Genomic DNA, 7,500 nt, shown 5'->3' on the forward strand with positions numbered 1-7,500 from the left:
GAGATTCTAATTAGAAGCCTGTAAAGAACTCTTGGATATGTTGTCAGTTTCGCACCCAAGTCTACAGTCACATGACCCTCTGGGCCAGCGATTCACCAGCGTTCTATCGTCTGAGCTTTCCAACGAATCTCGGCATCCCGTCTTACGCCACTTACACGATGCTGATATGGACATTAGTGCACTTTTCGGCAGGGAGTAACCGCCACTCTCTCTCGTCACGATCCTGTGCGAGCATGAGCGTACCAGATACGTGCTCTGGGCGTAGCACTGTGTGTCATGCGACGTGCAGCCGAACCGCTGTATTGAACACATTACACGAGGGAAATGTATTTCTCGGGCAGTACTGTTCATTCCCTTACAAAATTTGTTTGCCTTGTTTCGCACATATGAATGTCAGATACTTTCCTGATTCGTGTGAAAATTTAAATCAACTAAATTATAATTATATAAAAAAAAAAGACGGTTGCTTTCAATTTATTTCAGTCAGATCATAATTTGTAGTCCATTTTCAATAGCTGGTAAATTTAATAGCTTCACAACTTTTTTCTTACTACCACTACTGGAGTGTGAAGGATGTATCTCATAGGGAACGCCAAACACTACATACCTTACGGTACCTTGCCTTTGTCCCTTCACCGTCACTCCCGATTGCGTGTGTCCGGCGGTGATGTGAGGCCAAGGCATCGGGGTGTGGCTCAGAGGTTTAGCACGACTTACGGATCCTGCGTATCTTACCCGTGATGGAATTCATTCAGAATTGAAACTTACTTTACCCACTTGTCTGAACCATTATATTCCATCCTCATCAACAATAATTCTAACAGGACTCTGTGATTTTCTTATGAAAGCTTTTTACTACGTATTCTTTACTCCGAATGCCCTCCGCAGCCCGGTGCAGCCCTCGACCAACCCCAGAAAGAAAAAGCTTAGTATCATTCCCGCTCCTTCCTCTTCCCTTTTGTTATTTTGAGCGTGAGCCTTTCGACCTTATCACCAAGCCACTCTAACAGTCCAGGTGCTTGTGACTGGCATCTTCTGTTCCTGATTGTCTTTATTGAGCTGTGAAATTATCAATTACACTATCTAGCTATCTAATGTAAGTGTAACTTCAGAAAAAATAGTTCACATTCAGACTCAGTGATCTTATTCTATTGGTGATGCCTTATATACAGTGGGTCAGGGATGCTGGAGAAATGAAATTGTGATCAAGTGGTAAAAGCTTTTTTTGCAGCTATAAATTCAAGGTCACAGAGCCAGTTCCTCACAGCATTCATCAAGATGAGAGACAATTCGACAATTCCAAGGTGCTGGTAGCGCTCTCTTCAGAGCGAGGCTGCCAGTGACAACCCTGGTGATTATTTAATTCGAATTATCATTTTCCTTCTTTGTACGACTAAAATAGGAGATAAGGTAGCACATCCTGACAGGAGGCTCGAGTGAAGCAGCTGACAATGGCGCTCAGCCCACACCTCAGCCTGTCTGAAGGACACTCTTAAGAGCCGGAGAGTGGTGTAGGTCGAGATAAGATCTGGCTTGTTGTCACCTACATAAATGTCATTCAAATACCAGCTTTGAAAGACAGCTTATGTATAAGAAACGTTCTGATATTGCTATAATTTACTGATTCCTTCATTTGTCGAGCTGACAGGGATACCAGCCAGCCATTGATAACATTACGTACAGCTGTTCTGTCGACTCCTCCTCTAATGTGCTTTTTGCCAAGGACACCACTAAACAGGAAACCCTTGGCATTACATGGCGCATATGTGATAGTTTTGCTGGCAGGACGCTTTCATAATGCTGCTCACAACACTGATAACCGTCCCGACACCATCAGGTAGAGCTGTCCATGGTCGCGACATTCCACAGCCAGGCCAGGTCACAGCGAAAGCTTGGCGCGGGTTTAGTGACGATCATGTAATTAGTGATTGAAGCGACTGTATTGTTAACGATAGCAGCGCGTCAGCTCTCACCCCCTCAAGGCACTCCCGGTGAAGAGACGACTGCCATTACCAGTGATGGTGACGTCACTGGTTCATTAAGGAGTCAAGAAGGGAAGGTTCAACAAGGGGATGACAATCTGTCAAGTGGGGCTCGGCAGTAGCGGTTCGTCCCGAATGTGTTATCCAAACCTGTTTGTCCGGCTCAGTTAGCGTGGGGACCATCTTAACGTATTTACATATCCCAAGGTCGATCCGAGTGTGCAGTAGCTACGAAACTTGACGCCCCTAAGTTGGTAACACGGTAGCTGCCATGTCCTTGTCGCGGCGCGGTGCAGCTCGGCCACATCATTCCAACCTGATAGGTCTTCCCAGTGGTAAGTCGGGAGGATGCCGGGAGGATGCGGCGAGGCGGGGAGAAAACCCGGTCACCACTCCCTCGTGATCCCATAACCGACTTCCCACCTCCCTCCAGGTGCCCAGGGAGGCGACATGAGCCCTTTCTTACTTCCATGGAAATTGTCTTTGATTCAGCTTCTTTTTTTCCTCTCTCTCTTTCTCTGACACCACAGCTGCCTCGCCCACCTGTCGCGGTTTTCTTTACCGTCAATTCAAATTGTGGATTTTTTCACATCGTACATTGTTTTCTTATACGGTAAATATTTATCAATTTGTATGCGATCCTTCACACGCCAGACAGACTGTACTTAAGTAACCACTCCCGGAACTGTTGCCACTTTTGTGGTGTAGGTGATTGCTGAGCCTGGTGGTGTGTGGCGGAGGTTGTTACGGGCGGCCAGGGTGAGGCGTCTCATGAGAACAACGCGCCAGACCCGACACTTGGTTGCAGTGGAGTAAGTTGTGGGAGCGCGGGTCTCCGGGTCACGTTCAGGAGAAAACACTGACGGAAGATGCGGGTCACGGGACGTGTTGGTGATGGGTTTTGCTTCTGTAGTTCAGCGGGCGAGCGGAGCGATCAGGGTATGACTGAAAGGAAAGTACAGAGACGGAAAAGATTAAACTAATTATGGTCTCGTAGTAGCAAAGCGGGTTTTCCATTTGCTTGATGACTTTCCAAAGTTCTTGTCAGCCGGATAGCTGCTTATTGTCATCGGTAGTTTCCCTCATTCGAATTGAAAGAGAAATCCATTGTTCCCAAAGAGAGACCGAACACCGGTACCTTGCCGGCTCCGGCGGCTCACCACATCCCCTCTCAGGAGCCGCCGCGTGATCGACGTGCCTCATTGTGGCGCACGGTGCTCATGAACATTTACATAGAATATTGTGAATTCTAATTGGTTTGATGTTCTCGCACGCGTGCTGTGTGTGTGTGTGTGTGTGTGTGTGTGTGTGTGTGTGTGTGTGTGTGTGTGTGTGTGTGTGTGTGTTTTATGCTCCGTTCCAGTTTCGTCAAGGAGTTCCGTCCCTGTAGTAGTGGTGTTCCACAGTACCGGTTTGTGGGAATTGTAGGTCACGGAGAGGTGTTGCCCGCGGTAATGTGTGGAAGCCGGTGGGAGGGTTGGGGCGGAGTGCCAGCTCACAGAGTTTTTTGTGATTATTTTAAAATATAGAGTTGCATCTATGATGCTGATAACCATGTTCATTTAAAACGATTTTTTCTTATTCTTTTCAGCGACGTTTTCACCTTTTGCATACTGTTTTTTTTTTTTTTTTGTTTGCTTGTTCCTAATATCAATCTCAGCGGGCAATACCAAACAGCTTCTGGGTATGGGATGATTCGTAACCAGGCGCTGGCCAGACCCACCGGGTTCCCTTCCTTTCCGCTCCACCACCCGCACTCGCAGACCTGTTCCTCCTTGCCACTGTTGCTTCTCTTTATCTGTCAGGTCCACGGTAGTGACGGTGGTGATGATTATAATCGGAACACTTACACCTTTTTTCTGTTAAGCTCAGTACTGTTTAGGTTGTCAAGCGCTTTTCATCTTCATGTAAGGAAAGGTTTTCTATTAAGCAGCTCTTACTGTAAAAACACTAGCATTTATTTGGTAGCCATCTAGGTCAGGCGGGCAGTGTGGACATGAAAGCGAGCCGGCCTTCGCCTCACTTGCCTGGGACCAGCCTGGGTGTGGCCTGTGCACTCCCTCCTTGCATTCCCAACAGCCTTCACATGTGTCTTACTGAATGAATGAGGCTCTCAAGGTACCTCTGGTTGCCGGCCTGAAAACAATGCCACTCATTATTTTGTGCTCGGCTCTGGACGGCTGACCAGCCACACCCTCTACCGATGTCGCAAGGCAAGTAGAGACTATGTAGTAGTACACTGTTGTGTACTACTACATAGCAGCAAGTCTCATTTCTTGGCAAAAATACAGGGAGTGTGAGAAAAGGCGACCTGCACGACGCAATAAGGATAATAATGGCGAAAAGGATGAACAGCTTAACTACATACCTTGGAAAGTGCGTTATTGCCGTGATAATTATCAAACCCTTTACTGGAGCAGCGGTGAGGGAAGGAAAGAAAGGGTGTGAGTTGTGTTGACTTCCTTCGATTCTCTCCAGTAACGTCTCGATGTCTGCTGCTTCTTATCAGAAACGTTATACCTTACAGCTGCAGTGGATGCATGTCCTTAGTGCCACGGAGTAACACTTTAACTTCAGTACCGTGTGTGTGTGTGTGTGTGTGTGTGTGTGTGTGTGTGTGTGTGTGTGTGTGTGTGTGTGTGTGTGTGCGCGTGCGCGCGGGCGTCGAAAAGGTGGAGGAGATTAGCAGCGATCATTATCAATCGCGTATAATGTGAGGGTACTCATATTGCGACTACAATTCTGATGCCAAGCCCTGAAGTTCCAGCAAGGGTGTTCACGGCCATGGCCACACCACGAGTCAAGGGCCACACCTGGTGTTGTCCCTCATGGGTCGGCAGGAGAGTGCCGCCAAGCATCCAACAGTCAGGCGATTTCGTCTTTGTGGCTACACGCACCACACGGGTCATTGCAACACCAGCCAGATGCACAGATATTTCCCAAGCCGTGAGAACCAACCACCAGTGTCGCCTCACGTCAGTTTGGCGCGGCTCGTCATACACTATAAATATTAAATCTTTATTTTTATCATAATGCCATAAAGTTGTGGAAGCACTGTATTATTACTTTATAGATGCTTATCATTATAATCCGTTTGGACACACTTTTCTATTCAAGATTCTTAGGAAGGTATGGGTAGGACTGAGGGAGAGGCCACTCGTGAGGCGAGGCGCGTGGCCCCCATGGCGGTGGCGGCGCCCGCAGCTGTGGGTCACCCGCCGCCACAACACAGGCACCAAGTCGAGTCTTCGTTTTCTTTGGCTTCCTTTATCATAAACGTATTTATCCGATGCTTATAAAGCTTGAGATGTAGCGGACCTCAGTATGAAAGGCATCTCGTCTTTCAAAGAGGGAAGGATATGGAATATGAACGGTGGGTCCTCATAGAAAACAAACACGAAATTCATTTAGCGTTTTCATCAAAATGTTCCTTATATAATATCAGCACCTCCTTCCGTCCCATAGCGCAAATGTTTACAATGGATGAGGCATTGTAGTGAGTGGGGCAGGCTCCGGTGGCAGCGGCCAGTATGTAGGTCACTCCGGGAGACATTCCACAAGACAGATGTAGGGAGTCCTGACCTGGGAGGCAGCTAATGACAGGGTACCAAAAAGCCCACCTTACCGGGCGTGTGGGTACAAGTGAGTACACGGGCGCCACCCTCACCCTCACCCTCACTCATCCCGCTCCCACCGGCAACACCACCACATCTAATACAGGAAGTGGTAGCGCAGGTATATAAGCTGGGAAAAGAATGTAGGATTTTTTTTTTTTTCCACAACGAAAATATAACTACTGGTGTTTACGAAGAAAGATCTGTCTTGATGGCAGTATGCTAGGTACTTGTATGCTGAGCAGTGAGGGTTGTGGCAAGGACATCACGAGGCGTGGACTGGGACCCGGTAAGGATGAGGACCAGTTTAACAGCCTGTCCAGCGTGCCTTTAATGGCGATAACGGTGCCAAACACCTGGGGCTTCCCCATTTATACCTCTTTAGCTATGTCTCTCTCTCTCTCTCTCTCTCTCTCTCTCTCTCTCTCTCTCTCTCTCTCTCTCTCTCTCTCTCTCTCTCTCTCTCTCTCTCTCTCTCTCTCTCTCTCTCTCTCTCTCTCTCTCTCTCTCTCTCTCTCTCTCTCTCTCTCTCTCTCTCTCTCTCTCTCTCTCTCTCTCTCTCTCTCTCTCTCTCTCTCTCTCTCTCTCTCTCATTCTCTCTCTCTCTTTTCTCTCTCTCTCTGGTCTGGTCTAGTCCAGCATCTATATGTCACTTTCTAAACCTTCAAGATATCAAGTGTTCATATAAGTCACTTATACGGAACATTCTCATATAAGGGATTGCTTGATTGCATCTTTAATCTTTACCAGCCATTGATTGCACGTCACTGTTGAGAGGGAGGCTGCGGTGCCACGGAAATGGCAAGACGATGGAAATAAGTCTGTTCTGCGAATTCTAGTGGCTGCCTGCAGCGTGACCGACAGCTTGGAGTTTATTCACTCTTCGTTGCCAGATGCGTGAAGACCACCTTCCCCATTTCTCTAATTGGCATCTGATAATTTTTTATTACTTTCTCAGAAAGATATTGTAATTTTCCTTAGCTCTTTACTCTAGTTGTCATTTATCTCAGTTTTCTTTTTTTTTCTTCTTTTACTTTTAGCATCCCTGATGCTTCACATTCTTCTCATGTTCATGGGACCCATTGGCAGTGAGTGATGTCTGTTGTGGGGAAAGGTGTGGTGAGTGGGAAAGCAGCAGCCGCAAGACCTGCATTCACAAGGCCTTGATGAAAATGTCGTGTATTTTCGTCTGCCACAGCTTTCTCCTGCTGCTGATGATCACTAATGGTGAAACTGCAGGTGAACGGTGACCTGAGGCGCCTCACCTGCCACGACACGTAGTTATCATACTCTTTCCCTTTTTCCTGCAAAGAGAAAGGGTTTGGTGTGTGTGTGTGTGTGTGTGTGTGTGTGTGTGTGTGTGTGTGTGTGTGTGTGTGTGTGTGTGTGTGTGTGTGTGTGTGATAGAAGAAAACTAGATTTGTTGGTGAACATGATAGGAATGTAGGGTATTTCGTAAGGTAATCTGTGTCTTGCTTCATCCTGGAGTACTAAGTGCGTTAAATGTACGTGTCCTCTCAAGGCCGACCGCTCAAGCACCACTTGGCGACCTCACAACAAAACACGGGAAGCAGTGTACACCTCCAGTCTGGGAGCACATATCGACCACCAAAAACTTGTATCTTCAACTTAAGGAGAGAGAGAGAGAGAGAGAGAGAGAGAGAGAGAGAGAGAGAGAGAGAGAGAGAGAGAGAGAGAGAGAGAGAGAGAGAGAGAGAGAGAAAAAAAACTGAAGGACACATTGCTTGTTCCGTTAAGTCAAAGTCTGGTAATGCTAAGACGCGTTTTTGTGATCTAGTTTTAAGTAAGGTTGCAACGGCCACCCCGTCTATCCCTGGCTTCCTAGGAAGTCAGAATATGGTGGCGAAGGTCTCCCTATGATTGTGGCGTTTCGATGGCTGAAG

The 7,500-nt window shown here is 47.3% G+C and overlaps 1 protein-coding gene across 1 annotated transcript in view; it reads left to right on the forward strand.

Moving 5' to 3' along the window:
• Positions 1–7,500, forward strand: part of LOC135101618 (uncharacterized) — a 112,287-nt gene that overhangs the window by 96,543 nt on the left and 8,244 nt on the right. The window lies entirely within an intron of this gene.

The sequence above is a fragment of the Scylla paramamosain genome, chromosome 6 (genome assembly GCF_035594125.1).
Source record: "Scylla paramamosain isolate STU-SP2022 chromosome 6, ASM3559412v1, whole genome shotgun sequence".
NCBI classification, from domain to species: Eukaryota; Metazoa; Arthropoda; class Malacostraca; order Decapoda; family Portunidae; genus Scylla; species Scylla paramamosain.